Here is a 17,240-nt window from a genome sequence, read left to right on the forward strand (position 1 = left end):
TGTCAACAGATATTTGTACCTAAACGGCAAAATCTATTCTTGGGAAAGAATTTTTCATCAATATGTTTACATCCCAAAATATTACAACCGACACATTTCTTAAAGGCCATATAAGTATTTACAGGTATAGCTAAACATATTAGCTCATGAAAACATGTACCTTTTTATACGTTGGTATGATTTCAGTATTTACGGAAAATAAATTACCGACTAACTTTATAAATAAGAACTGATTTATTAAACTTTTATCATACAATAAATATACATGTAAAATTCAAATACAGTATTTGAATTATATTGTATCGTAGATATTATTAGTGTTCACAATTAGCACTGTTTTAATTAAAATTTAATTAGCACCGTTTACAAAATAATAAGTCCAGCAATTTCATTTTGTACTTACTACACAACGAAAGAAATTCTACGTAGGCAGGTTCATTACATTAATAGGCTCGATGTCATGTTTACTATGCGTATAGACATAATAAAATATTTCACTTGTCAACAATTAGGTACTTTTACAAATAGTTTGCGAACGATGGTCACAACAAATATTATATTACGATAGAAATAAATCTGTTACATCCTACAGGGCTGTTTGGGAGGCTTGAAAGTAGCACAGAGCACTTTCAGAAATTGTAGGCGTTACATTTCCGTAGGATAGATGTGGCATGTGGAATTCTCGTAACAATAAAGAAGGCAAACGAAAAGTAGTCACGAAACAGAAAGATAAAAGAGAATGTCCGGCTTTAGTGATAAGGAAAAGAGCAATATGTGTCCGTATAGAATTTTCTATTTGACAAAATAACTTCTGAGTATATCGATTAGAATACATGAACATATACATACATATGTAATTATATATTATACATATATTTTCGTTACTGCATAATGATGGAATCATGCTCCTGCTATCAAACTTGCTTTAACTATATACGCTTGTGGAGCATTAGTGGAACCTGATAATATCAGGAGGAAGTCAGCCAAGTCCGTTATCCTGTCATGACAAATTCACCTGGAATTATCACAATGATTTACAAGTAAAGTTCGACTCAATATGGTACTTTATACCACAACAATAAATAGATATTATTTACTGTCACACGTAGACGGCGTCTGGGTTTTAAAATGAAAAGTAAACAGTTATTAGTAGCCGCCATAACATAGAGGTTAAGTGAATTTCTAAACTCTTCTCTAATATGCGAACACCAACTAAATGAAATGAAAATAGTTGGAACATTCCCAGCAGTTTGGATAACAACCACGGTATAAACAAGAAAATAAATTTTACTTGCGATTAATAACAAACGCTGCTTAAAAAAATAAACGATGCAATTGTAATAAACGATGTAAATGAGAATGCACCTACAGCTACTATTTTTAAAATGCATCTTTCAATAAAGACTTGGCAGTATAAACTTTACAAATGTTGTGTATTCTACAGAGTATAACAGTGTTATATATTAACAAAATTGTATAGATACTTACTGCATGTTAGAGTTGGTAACAATTTTATGTAAGTATACTAAATTAATATAAGTAGGTAATTAATATTTGCAAACATAATTAATATAAGACACGAGTATCTACAACTTAAAAGTTTTAGTCAACTTTAATTTATTTAGCAAATATTAGACGACGAAATATTGAAACAGTGCTAATTGCGAAATTTATACCCGCCTGTAGAAACAGGTATACATTCGTTCTTAATTATTTGAGGTTTCAACCAGAGAGTCAATAAAATTATTTAAAAGTAATTATACTTAAAGTTGGGTAAGATTAGCTAATACAAAAAATACAAGTGAATTGTGAATCTCATTTGGAAGTTGACTGAAAACCCATGTATAATAATTCATTTTAGCATTATTAGTTTTTAACTTCCGATATTTGTTTTTTTGACTCACCTCATATTTTAACTCACACAGAAAATAGTTTGAAATTAACTAGCAAAGGCACTAGCTTATTATGTAGTAAATTAATATTTTTGTAGTATGAGTACACAATATCTTTATAACAGGGAAAGAGTTATTAAATATTATTACGTAATTACAAACCTTATTGTATTCAGCTAAACTTATAACGATTTTGTAAAGCAATAAAGACGAAAATGAAAAACCTATTCAGAGTATCTCATTGCATAATTTATACGAACGGGATATGAAGATAACAAGCTTTTTAGGTGAAGCTATAAACCCCGAACTGAATACTGAATATCTACACCAGTAAGGTGCCATCGACCTCTACACCCTTTGTAAAGTTATACTACTTGTGTTAGAACTAACCGAAGAATACGAGTATATCATTATTCTACAATTTTATTATTACGCATTAATTTTGACAAAGTTGGAATGTTGACCCGAGACTAAACCTTTGGTTCAATAAAGTACATTAAAATTATCAAAGTCGGCAATTGTTGATTCCCTGTTTGTTTTTCAAAATACTAAGTTTCCTTTAACTTAGAACAGACAAAACCTGTTCTTAATTGGGACAAAGCAGAGAAATATTCTGAAAAGGTACAATTTTTGTAAATAGTACAATAAATCTATTTAATAAATTAATAAAAAAAAATATGGTCTTTCAAACGTCAGTAACTATGTATAATTATATAACATTGAAGCCTTTTTTGAGGATCCTTCTCAACATGTTAGTGGTTTTTTGTTATCAATGATTTGATACGGGAACGACATAAAGTAGGAAGGGTAACTGTCGACAAGAGCAGCCGTTCATACCGGCAGTTCATTGATATGACAAGTTATTTTCTATTATGTCGGTCTGTCACATTTTATCTGGGAATTATAAATAGGCTGTATATTCATTCTGGAATTGACTGCTACATTCTGCAGTAAATTATTTACATTTTTGTTGATGGAATTATTATTTACCTTATAAATAATATTAACAAAGGCGAATTAATTAATCCCGTAAATAATATTTTTTCCTCTTGAGTGATTACTTTAGAAATTTAAGGAAGGAAACTTTACCATTTTACATATTATTGTTAAATAAATAGAAGCTATTGAAATAATCTTTAACATCGTATTTAACACCATTTCCTACGTTATAAAAAAACCGAATGAGTCTGGACAAATCATTAAATTCTAAACGTTCATATAAAATCTGTATTGCCATAATTTTTTTGTAGCAGGATGTATACTACAGCATGGATATATTGTAATTTTAATGCGACAAAAATACTTCTGCTTGGGTCCGAGCAATTGAGGTGAGAGTATGTGTATGTCACCCTACACACGTTAAAAATAACAGTCGTCAGTATTCGAATGTTAAGTGGAACAGGAAAAATTTACCTGCTTAAATTTGAAGCTGATATATAAACGAGAGTGCGACATTACCAGGACACGAACACTTGTAAATCGTAAACATTTCTGTATACGAGCAAGCTGGCTTTACATGGAATCGAATCGTATCAAATCGATATCGAGTATCGAGTAAATAATGGAAATAGAAGGATCGATAAAAACATATCTGCAAAATCCCTATCGTATCGGGTTTGTTTGGTACAAGTACATTTAAATTCGATGGTACTTGCATTATCGAAAGTTCTATTCACAAAGGCATATTTCTGTTGCTGTTTACATATACTACAAATATGCCTTTCATATTTCTGTTTCATAGTATCTATTAGCACTTACCATATTATATTTTAATTTCGATTCGATCGCATCACGCAAAGTAATTTTACTAATGTTACCACTTTAAACTTTGTTTCTATGTATCAAAATGTCCTATATTATTTAAGTAGCTATTAATGAATTATATTATATTAAGATCATGTAATATAATATAATTACATAAATGTAAATTAGAGAATACAAAAAGATGATAATCGATTTTATGTGGTTTTGTAAAATAAAAAAAAATCATTTAGGTTTAACTCTCTAAAGGAGGAATCACATACGATTATTGGTAACTACATAAGGCGGCGATGTATAAATAAAACGAAGATAAGAAATTCAGGATGTGTAATTTAAATACATATATTCTCCCAAACCGAAACTGGGTACTTCTTAGTTACGACCGCATAGAATTCACGCAATTATGTGAACTTAAATAAATTTCTTACCGCGTGTAGTTTAGACAGTTACAAAATTAAGAGCTAACTTACTGTAAAGTGTAAGATGCCATGAAGTAATTACCGCTTTTGGGTGGATAAAGTATTGTATTATATAGAAACTGGCTTATTCTTGCCTACTAAAATAATATTTATTATTTCAGCAATAAAAATTTAAATTGTGACATTAATACAAAAATATTACAATTTCAGAAATAGGATAAGAATAAAAAAATATTTATAAGACACTGATTTCTCCAAAACGTCGCGCTATAATTACGCTGAAGTTACTTCCCTGTAATTGAGGAACAATTTGTAAGGCAATTTTTTATTTTTTTGGTTCATTGACCACCAATTTAAGTAAATTGGTCTACGCAACAGAGACCAATAAGACAACGAAAAGAAAATATATATTTATATACCTAAATATATAGATTCGACTGGATAATTAACTGAAATGAATTTCAATAAAGATTTAGAAAAGGAAAACTCTGATCCCATAAAAATAATTCTTTTCGGTGAAAGCACCAAAATGTACAAAATACGTAACACAATTCAATTTATAGTGCCCGGTGATAATATCGACAGAGCAGACTGCGAACAAGAAAGTGAAATTGGGGTACAAAATTTCTACAACCTTGTCGTAAAAAGGACAATTCTCGTAACCATAAACGACTTTAGAGCAGTATTGGATACAACAAACCAGCAGATTGTTATTTTAATAGGAAACGAACCGTGCAATTGCGTGAAGTAATACTACGTAACCTTGTAAATATATTTAGAGCAACTAAATATAAATAAATGTAGGTGATGGGAAAGTTCATTAACCGATTTGTTAGTGGATCCTAATTTAGTCTTTAATACTGTCGATATAAATCAATATTAATCATTTTTAGTATTGTAAAGAAGTAACGTTGTGAGTTTGGATGTTCAGAGTAATATCCGGTACGGTTTTGAAAATTAGTGTCGGACATAATATATGTTCCAAAGGCGGATAAAATGAGGCGCAGATGCAATTGTGCTGATGATATGTGTAGGAAAAATTTGTACAGCTGTTGAACGAAAATTAAAGGTCGAAAGAGAATGAAATTTGGCACAGTTAAAGTTTACTATGGAGAAGGAGTGTATAAAGCTATTTTTTTATATTAAAAGATATAATAAATTAATAAATAAACATTACACATACTATCTTCCGTTTGACACACACATCTACCTTTAATAAATAATAATTCATATTTGATCACTAGACCACAAATCATTAATCAGTAATACTACAATCTTATTATTGTAACTAATGAAAATAGTTACATATCCATAGACATACATAGTATTATGGGTTCATAATAGAAACTTTTATTATTCTTTCATCATTTCATGTTATTAGGTTCTGTCTGTATGAATAGTCGTAAAGTCATTAATTTATTGAATGTTTTGTAATATAAACTGAATCGATCTCAATAATTTCGAGTCATTAAAATTGAGGAGAAGTATAAAATGTTGATTTCTAGAAAATCTGTGCAATTGTACGTAGTCATAAAAAGTCCCAAGACGACGCAGCAATTTCGAGTGCTCGTAAAATTCGCCGCTTGTTATCTCCACTTCAGCAAGATGAGACTGCCGAAATAACTACCATCAAGATTATGAAGCCGACTTGCCATATGACAATGCCCTTAAGCGGGGTCTCTTAAAATTGTTAATATAAATAGGATAAAAGTAAAAAAAAAAATTGTTCTCGCCCGCAGCAAACGGTTTACGTGAATTTGCAATTTTCAAAAATACTCCGTGGATGAATACTTTTATGTTTCATATTTAAGTTTTGTATATTTTGGCTGTACTGTTAAAGTTAGAACTGTGATTTTTAAATACAAAAATTAATATCTTGAGAAAATATGATCTTAATTTAATTTTGCAAAGAAAATGGTATCACAATTTTGGAAAAATAATATAAGGTTTTATGGAACAGAACACTTTATGGAATTATTAGGCATGTTACTTACAGTTGGTGTGCTTAAGAAAGTCCCCTCTTTATAGCAGTTTTTATAATATACCATACAATGTTGTGGATATACACACTTTACTTAAAAGATCAGAAGTAGATATATAAATAAACCAGGAAACACTGATACAGACAAACCGTTTAGTTTTCTTGTCACAACAATCACAACAATTGCCTAACATTGTGATGATTGTATCTTAAAGCGTTACAGTATTTTTTTATTGATATATCGGTTTCATAGGAAAATGCAAGTTTTAAAATTTCTAATCGATAATTATATTTAATTGTAAGACTATGCTATACGGTTGTAATGCAATTGTTTTAAGTTATTTTTTTGCGGCAAAAACTCAAAGGAAAATATACCATGAGTGTACGGTATTCAACTATTTTTGTAAGGTACTTTCATTAGAATAATCCCAAGGGTTAAAAATATACATAATTCTGCTGAAGCTTGGCCGAGCACGTATATTATAAGAAAAAGAGCTTACGGTATGTTTAGACAGGAAGAAATAATAAAATATTTACAATAAAATAAATTAAAATATTATATAGAGATGTCATAAACGTCGAACATTATCTCATCGAAATGTATGCAGTTACAGTAAAACTTTTTCTTTCTTTACGCTGTAGTTTCTTATAGTTGTGTAGAGTGTAATGTTATAATAAAATAGTATTGTATTTGTATCACAATTAAATACAGTATTGTTTACGAATACAAAGTCTCGTTATAAACGATATTTCGGTACATCACGACCTCTGTTGTTGCCCGAAGGTCTAGTGGTCTAATAGTTGAGATGTTATTAGTTGTCACTATATGCCAAAAAAATGTGGCACAAGATTTAATTTCGTTTGTTTTATCATATCATAGTTTTTAAAGACCAGTGACAAAGACTGTCGATCGATTAAGGTTTGTCAGCTAAAGAAATCAGGATTTGATTAATTTGGATCTTATATAATCATATCGCAGTTACTGTATCAGACTATATCATGTCTACTCTGGAATAGACTCCAGAGTTATCATATCTATCTTAATATCAATTCAATCCAGATTTATTTATGAAATATAATCAAGACTAAACTAATTAATCAACAACTATATTAGTTATTTCATTGAACACGAAATATGCAATTAATTACATCGCTACTGTATAATTGAAGATTATATAAAATGCAGAACACCTCAGTCTGAAATATAGCGCGGTGATTGACAACGAACGAGCAGATAAACGTGGAAAATCGCTACTATAAGAGTTGTTTCAATTCCATGTTTCGATACTATGAAAAACTAATGGACACTTTAGATTAAATGAGTACATGATTTTAGTTGCCCATTTAATACATTCAACGCCGTTGCTAGCGGCGCCAAATCAAATAAAAAATGTTCGAGTGATGAATCACATTGGTATTTTCATATCTATTGCGTTCAAGTTCAAGGTAGTAATGAGTCGTGAACATGTCGTGTTACACAAATTGTTTGCTATAAACAAAATTTTACTATTATAACATAAATTTTATATTTTTAGAATCAGACGCGTTAAAATATATTCACAATGTTTACATAATTTCACGACTCATAATCAACAATACAATACAATACAATACAATAACGTTCTGCTAAGCAAGAAAACCCTTTATAAAAAGACTTATTAAACACATTCTTACCTCAAAAAAATTCAAGAAAACAATTCATTTCATCTTAGTCAATTCTTATAATATCTTGAGTGGGAAAAGGTTGACATAATGTTTTCGTACTATATCGCAATATGGACAAGAATAACAAGATATACAAACAAGATATATTACAGGTTATTATTGACAGATAGAATAAAAATAGAACAGCAATCATGTTTATTCAAACAAACTTATATAAGCACTTTTGAATATTCATGTTTTGAGGCTGGGAATAATGTATTATTCACTTGCTTGGTAAAATAGCATCGCATTAAATTACTTGATGTTGTCGCGACAGCATAATTTACAATATGGCATCTTTTAGTTAACAATTGCAGTAAAAGATACCAGTAATTGCAGTACCTTAATTAAAGTATATGAAAAGTAAGTAAAATATATATCAAGGAGATAATTAAGTATTATCACTTTCCGAAGTTTTAAACTTACTTAAACAAATTTAAATTTATACATCAGAATTATTTAAATGTGGCAAATTTCAATATTCAGGCCAGTGAAGTCAGCCGTAATGCATACTTAATCTTAGCTTAATTTATATTCAGTTTGTACTTCTTAATGTCCAGATACACATTTGGCCACTTCATCTGCATGTAACTACAAATTATATGAATTATTCAATTAAACACAGCACGTATATGTGAGTGTGCCAAATTTTAACTATATTTGTATTATATATATGCCCTACTAATATTATAAAGAGATCAATTTGTGATTTTGGATGTTCTGGGTAATTTCGGGTACTAAAGATCTGAATTAGAAAATTCTTTTAGTATTGGATAGCCCATTTATCGAGGTACGCTACATCACTATACAACCAAAAGAAGCGGAATTGCAATTGCAAGTTTCAAAAACGGGGAATACGTGACACAACGAAGTTGCGCGAGTCAACTATGTGCAATAAAGTAAAAAAACTAAGTAATATTAATGAAATTTCTTCATTAATTCAAAATGTGAATGAAGTAGATGGAGAATTTAATATGTGAAATATATGCAATAGTTTTTGTCCCGTTCAAACATGATCACTCTGACAACGTCTCGAACAGTTAGTACATTTCAAATTTAGTAAATCTATAAATTTAGTAAAAGATTATCTTTTCTTCATCGACAATCCAAAGCTAGATGCGTGAACATCACGTATTGTAAATACGTATGTCTTTAACAACAGCAAGTATTATCAGCGATCATCCATCACGCTACCACCTCGTGATTAGACATCACTCAAAACCTTTCCATTCATAAATACAAATCAGCTGTTGCGATAGTAATATTAAATTAACAAAACGTGAGTTTAATAGTTGCCGTCAACCTTTTTTATGCTATTTTTTATCAAACAAGGTGATGGCCCATCTGATAAATAACGGTAACTATGGGCTATATGATCAGTATTACAGAATACATAATCTCTCATGCGTTGCAATTCCTGAGGAGTACCTAACTTGTAACGTCTCTGTAACTGGTAATATTATTGTCCTACTGATATTCTTATTTATAATGTAATTTAATTGTAAAAGTAATTGTCTAAGACTTATAATTTGCATGCCTTCTGAATATGAGGCGAACATTTGTAACTAACCCTATAAATGTTGAAGCAAATAAATTATCTATCAATCTAACTCACTATTCATATATAGGGTTTAGGAATACTACATAGATTTTAATTGCGATTTGGAGTTCAAAACCGAACATAGCCAGTAGGACTAACGAAAAAACCAATCCAATAAACCCTCGTAAATCTACGTTTAAACTCACTAAAGATACAGAGTTATGGAAGTATTTGAAGAAACATGTGACATTTAGGAAGTAGACCCGCTCCCTGTACCACTGGTGTAGTAAGTAAAAACAGATTATCCAATTCAGACTGTACCATAAGTTCTTTTTTAATAATTTTCTGATCTTATGAACCTACACATTCATTGAGTAATGTCTGACTGTGGAAATTACTTAGCGACGTCATACTATATCGCATATTAGATTTGATACGTAAAATTATCTAAGTTTATGGCTATGAACTCATTACTGATAAGATATTTATTCGAAGGTTACGCTTAAAAAACCACCGTGTCAGATGTCTGCTGTCTGGTTTGGCACGTTGTTGGTTACTGACTGTCATTATAACATTTTTATTCGTTACAATCATTACTTTATAAATTATGTTAATTTTTTCTCATTGATAATTTATTTGATTTCGGCTGACATTTCTCATTTTTCATTATTTTGTCTATACTTTGATCTAAAATTTGAGCCAAAAGGCCCTGAAGAATTCCAATAATGACCCTACTTAGGAATGCCGGTTCTTCGAATCATACTAGCTAAAGAGTTATACCTACATCCGAAGATAAAGTTGGTAAAAATATCTACAATGTTATTTTGTAACACTAAAATAGCTTCACAATTCTAGATAATTGTGAACACGCATACAGTTTGCATTAGTTTCATAGGCTTAAATTCTTAGTGCCCTAGAACATTTCAGCAGCGTGCGGAAGTCCTTCTAGAACTTTCTTTTGAAACTTGATGAACAAATAATTAAAGTCAAATCTATTTGTAAAACGCCAATAAATTATCATAACAACCATTCACAAACGGTTAAGTTTAATTACTCGAGTTATGTTCTAGGAAATTCGTAAACAATAAATATGTTGGAAATTCAAAATTTTGTGCTTTGAAAGCGTCTCATAAAGGGTCGTGACATTCAATTAAAATTTGCCAAACAAGCCACCTACGAGATTTTGCATAAATGAAATAAGCCAACCGAAGTTCCATCCTTGAAAGTGTAAAACAAAATAAGGCCAAACTTTATATCATAACTAAATCACATTAAATGCTATTTAAATATTTGAGGGTTTATATCACTTTTCGTTTCATAAAAAAACTGACCGATTATTAGTTTAGTAAATCGATTATTAGGTAATAGTTAGCTATTGTCACGAAATGCAACTGTATAAATAGGATTACATATGACAATAATATTATAATGTTTTAGATTACATTTTGATATGTCAAAATAGAACTCTAATACGAAATACTTAGAGATTTTTCAAATTAATTTAATACCTTTTTCATCTTCTGCCATTTTCCGGTACAAAGGACATCGAGTCAGTGTACGAAAAGGGAAACTCGTAATAAAAGCCTATACAGGCACATCCGTTTACAGACTAATAGTATGTTAATACTCTACTCTTATGTGAAGAGATTCGTATAGTAAGCAGTGTGATGAGAAATTAACAAATTAGTACAGCACTAATGTATTAAAAAATATTTAAATTCCTTAGTTAGTAAGTACAGATGATAAAAAATGCAAGTTTAAACACAGCCAATTGGAAAGATTCTGAAAGATAAAAAAATATATCCAGATACATCTATTAAAAAAATACAAACGACGACGAACAGACGTTGTTTTTGAAGTCGTTTGAAATTGAAACTCTTATATTAGCCTAATTTGATCTATCACATAAGTACAGTTTGTTTACCTAGTGTGCCATCAATCAAATATGAGACGTAAACAGTGTAAGAATAACATTTGAAGCGAAAAATATACTGCGTTATAGACATGAGAAACATAGATATTTAGTAGATTTTTTTTTATGTTACTGAAATGGCAAGCAAGGTACCGACTTATCATCAACTGACTACCTAAAGAATAAAGGAATACTATGTGATGCCTGTGTTACACGTTGCCATTTCCAACCAAGGTAGCGGAAACATAAAATATGTCCGTGAATATAACGATAGCAAATAATAAACTGGATATTAAATAAAATTTAACTACAGCTTAATATAAACTGGTCCATCGTTACAACTTAGTTACGGATTTTCTCCCTTAGAAAGCAGGTTTAAGTCGCAACTAAAATATAGTCAAGTCAACATGGGTGTAGCTTAACAACGCCTATATAGATAGCAAAATGAATATTACAAGTATTGTAGATATAGATATAATAACCGTAGATAATTGGATAGTAACAGGAAAAATACAATGTGGTAAATAAGATTTAATACCTTATTTAACACATTCACTCTTAAAATTTCGAGGAGTTTCTAGCTGTTATCACGAGCTCACTAGTAAAATACTACTGAAAATTGGTGCAGAATTGTATAAGAAAATTGGAATACAGACAAAAACTACAGTCGAAAGACGTTTAACAAATTGAATGACTCACATAAAATTTATTTAAGTATTATAAGTCGATAGCAACAACCGGTGTTACCAATTCGTAATTTCACATCCAAGATACGACAGTGTACCTACGCTAGGTTATCGGAATATCGTAAACAATTCGTTCTTTAGTGTTTTTACTATAAACCGACAACTCAAAAAGACAAGTTAAAACTGAATCAGTATTGAATAAGATACGGTAACATAAAAAATAATGACTTATTAACAACTTTTTTAATGTCTTTTGTAAAACAAAAGACGCTCTACACAATAGAGTAGGAATTTAGCTTGTAATCAGATATTATACCGAGCTAAGTTATTCCGATATCGTTTCAGTTTAGAACGGTTATGTCGGGGCCCCTACCACAGATGATAATACTAGTTTACTACATAACAAATGTAACCATTTTTTTATTCTGTACGGGACATTGATGAATTTATTTAAAGCACTAAGTATATCTTTTCAAAATTATAAATGTATTAATAATTTAAGTTAACCAACATATAATGTTAGTAATATGTGATGAATGTAAATAATTGACGATTTTTTTTTTAAATGTCAATTTCATTAATGACCGGAATCCCAATAAAGTTGTGTCCCATATAATTATGTTTAATTTTTTATAATAAATGCTGATTAAATGATCCACTTGCCACCGCCAACAGTATATGCCGGCGGAGAACAACCAGTGGGGTTAAACATGAAGTCAGGTCAGTTAGCCCGCTATGGCGAATTTACAAGAAATTCACTAAGATGGTTTGGATGTTATGATGTTAGTATATGTAAAGCGATAAATTTCTGAAAACAGGACAATTATACGCACAGTCAGAGTTTGTCGGTAACACTAGAACATATAATTAAAAACAGCGACAGTCTCATTTAAAACCGGCCGTATAGTCACCCTATACATAACCCCTGTCCCAATTCAAATGCCATTACTTCGGGGTCTACGTATATGTGGGTGTTATCTACCGCTAAACTAATTAGAAAAGAGACAGCATGCGTACGAAGGACTTACGTAGCGAAAGCTAAATTGTTCCATTGTCGTAATTTCTGGGTTTAACTAGTAAATACTAACCGACTTCAAAACAAAGAGGATTACAAATTAATTTTACTGTAGTATATTACATGAAACTTCTAATATTATCGCAATTGAAGTAGATTTTGGTGATACGCAAATATTCATATATGACCAGTAAAAGCAGTCTGAAGAAATGCAATATATTTTAGTTCAATAATATTATTTATTTACTTCTCCTCACAAACATGGATGGCAATAATAGATGTAGTATTTTTTATAATTGATTAAATAATTGTTTGAAGCAGTTCATCAATTAAATTGTAATTATTTGTAATACATATAGCATCACTGGAGACTTACACACAAAGTTTCGGTGACGCTCGAAATAATAATATTATAAAGAAGAATAATATTATGATATCTCTAAATTAATGTCAAAATGCTTAACGTGTCTATTAGAGCGTATAGGAGATACACGAGATGACAGATAAACATAATAGATACAATTTAAAATGACATATCCGACACATGATAGTTGTATTGTGTCAATGATTAGAAACAATATACATACATATTATATTATTTAGATTGTAATAGTTACTTTCATTTTCTATATGAAGTGCCTGATATGAATACTGTTTATACCTCTAAACAATATATACCTGGCATTATTGTCATTAGAATTTCTCTCATTCAGATAATATTATACATGGTTATAATATAAATTATATCTTTACATAGTATACAACATGTCGCCGTGGCTCTGTTCGTTTATATCTTCAATTATGCAACGGATTTTAATGCAGTTTTCAGTAATATATAGAGTGATTCAAGAGGAAGGTTTATATGTATAATATATGCATGTTATAGTATAGAACAAGCCGACAAATTCAAATATTTGTAAAGCATCCATGAGAACCCGAGACGGGCTCTAGTACCAAATAAAACATAATTTTAGTTTATGAATATAATTATATGATTCATCAAAGACTGTGCGAACTACGGTATATATATTCCAGTATATTCTTCATTTTAATCACGTTAGTCAAATATCACAGGATATGAAAAAAATAAACAAACAACCGATTTTGGATTGTACAAATATTTTTTGTAACGATAAATAATATATATTTTTTTAATTTCAGTTAAGACAGAGTCAAACACATAAAATTATTGGGATTAGTGGTTACTGAAATATAAGATATAAAGAGATTTTAAATCTCGGTTTAAGGTCTTGTCTTCACATTTCTGAAGCTTAATACAACGATAAAAATTCTTTATGAACGGTTTATTAATTTAGGACTTGGCTGTAGGCCAGTAAATATTTAGCAATGAAAAATAATGTGCCGGATCCGACGCTGTGCTGTAATTAAACCGGATGTCATTTTTAGGGTATACTAGTTATATCCTATGACCTGGCTTGCACAAAACTAGTGCCCAAACATTATTTTTTGGTGAGCTTATAAAAACATATAATAAACTAGATTATGTGCTTCTCCATCTTTACTTAATTGGTTAATTTCCTAAAATCAAGAAATGAATAATTGATCAATTTGATGGACTCATCTAGCAGTTTAGCACTCTGCTTTATTTCCAATGAACTCGGGTTCGATTTCTCGCACAGTATATAAATATTTGTATTATGAGTATGATTGTTTGTATCAGTCTGGGTGTTTTCTATGTATATATTTACAAAAAAATGTATTTGAGTATTTATATTAGTTGTGTTAGTACACAAGCTCTGTTTAACTAGGAACTAGAATAGGCATTGTGTGAATAGTTCAGGGTAATAAAAAAAAATTAAGACAACTGATTAAAGAGTTCTTAAAATTAGATGTATCATTTTGTTATGCAGGAATAGAGAAGGCATTGTGCCATAGTTCAGCTTTAATAAAAAAAAATTAACGACAACTGATTAGTTTTAAATATATTAGTTGTGAAATAAATAGTTCTTAAGTTTAACTAGGAACTAAAATAGGCATTGTGTGAATAGTTCAAGGATGGAAAAAAAAATTAAGACAAAAAAGTTCTTAAATATATTAGTTGTGTAGTACACGAATTGCTCTGTTTAATATAACGGAACTAGAATAGCAAAATAAAATATTGCACGTGATTCAAAACTGTTTAAGATTACTGATTATTGATTCTTAAATATATATTTGTATACTTCGTTCGTTTAACTAGGAACTAGAATAATTGTGTGAATAGTTCAGGTTAATAAAAAAAAATTAAGACAACTGATTAAAAGTTCTTAAAAAAAAAACTAAGGTATTGACGAGCGAGATGAGCACGGTTTGTTTTTTAGCTGCATTCAACACCCCTCCTCATTTCGCACGTGGTCTTGTACAACATGTTTTCGGATCGCCGGGAAAATTATATTGGCGCTAGTGGTATTGTTTTTGCTTGAAATTTATTTTTGTCTTAAATGAGAGACTCATTCCTTTGTAATATATTTATATTTTGAAATCATGCTTTATACCATCGAACAGTACATTCCATGTAATATAAGCCGTGTTTAATTTTGGCGGATGACGATTAGTAATATCAAATTCTGGTTAAATTTTATTTATGATGGTTTGGGGTAAGTGTGACATACGAATGTCGGGTAAGTGTGCGCATGCAAATAGAGTGTTTATTAAATTCACGCCTTTAACTGTTTATGATGCAATTTGTTATTTCAGAGTTGGACATAAAAAATGCCTCGATTATAAAAGAAATGCCGGATAAAATGTTGTCACAGAGGAACAGCTAGAAGCTGTTAAAAGATTAATTTCGGAGGTTGAGAGATAGCAAACGGCAGTGTGATCAATAATTAGTGTACCTTCGTCTAGGAATGAATATGTACGATGTCATCCATCCAAGAAATACCGAAGTTGGAACACTTGCTTTCTTGGATGAATGGTTATTCAAAATCGGCGTAAGAAAGGAAAAGTCAATCATTGATACTGTAAGTCCTTATAAATTGTTGGAAAAAACAAGAGGAAGAATAAATTGTAAAAAGAAGATACGACTTGATCTGAAAATAAATAAAATGATGAGCTGGAATTATTTTGCCCACTGTGTGGAGAAAAATACATATTTCCGAATGAACCTGGATCACAATACAGCATCTGTAAGACTGGTGGCATGAACAACAATAACTTTGAAAAGGAATTATTTTTATTTTATTATTTATTAGGATGTCTATTTTCTGGTTTATCATATATTGACTTATTTTATATTTATAATAAGGTACAATTACCCCGAAACTGTCAATTGTGCGCATTTACTAGTTTTGATTTTGTTGATTTGAAAGAATTTGTGTGAATGATAATTATTTATTTTGCGTTTAAGTTGTTGATTATTATATATATTTTATATAATAAACCTTGTTTTGTTATTTAACTTAACTGTCAAATATTTTATTATATGATAATTCAAACCTTAAGTATGCACACTTGCCCCACGTGACTCTATCATTTTGTTATGCAGGCATGAGAAGGCACTTTAATTGAGAAAATCGAACGTCACGTTAGTTTTAAAATTAAGAGAAATAAATAGTTCTTAAGTTACAAATAAAATTGACATAATTGAAAGTAACATCATCGCAAGGATGGAAAACTGAAATTTTAGAAAAAAATTCTGTAAAATTAGTTGTGGCGAATTGCCAAGTTTGCAAAATATAACGGCAAATAGAAAAATAAAATATTGCACGTGATTCATACTGTTTAGGATTACGGCTTATTGATTTCAGATAAATTTATATTTGGATCTTCGTTCGTACTGTCGGTATGTGAAACTGACATAATTATAGTTGGTATGTTCGCAGGTTTATGGTTAGTATCTAACTGGCAAGGAGCAAAAATTGCCAACAAAAAAATCTAAGGTATGTTTATATAAAGCATTAGAGCAATTTGTTTGTTTCTGAGGCCCCAATGAGAGCTAGACAATATATTATATATTGTCTAGATATGTTTTATACATGTACACCTGTACGAAGCCGGGGCGGGTAGCTAGTAATAAAATAAAATCAAAGTACCCCATCAATCATATAACCAGAGATAGTAGAGGTAGTCTACGTGGGTACCTCAGTCTCAACTCTTTCATGAAATATGTGTTTTAGTTGTAGAGTGCAGTTTAGGCAGTGAAATTAAAATATTGCAAGACAAGATAGCGCATTTATGAATAATTAACCAAATAATGAAAATGTAGCAAGAATTCGTTCCCATTTGGAATTCAAGAATATACACGTAAGGTTTTTAATCCATTATTTTAATTATGCGCACTTAGAATATAATAAATTTGTAAATTTAACTAATAAGAAGATTAACAGAA

General features: G+C 30.1%; 1 protein-coding gene across 1 annotated transcript in view; it reads right to left on the reverse strand.

The window, feature by feature from the left end:
* Window positions 1–17,240, reverse strand: part of LOC131851705 (hypoxia-inducible factor 1-alpha-like) — a 100,172-nt gene that overhangs the window by 36,219 nt on the left and 46,713 nt on the right. The window lies entirely within an intron of this gene.

This window comes from Achroia grisella, unplaced genomic scaffold (genome assembly GCF_030625045.1).
Source record: "Achroia grisella isolate CSIRO2021 unplaced genomic scaffold, CSIRO_AGI_Agris_v1 utg807, whole genome shotgun sequence".
Classification (NCBI taxonomy): domain Eukaryota; kingdom Metazoa; phylum Arthropoda; class Insecta; order Lepidoptera; family Pyralidae; genus Achroia; species Achroia grisella.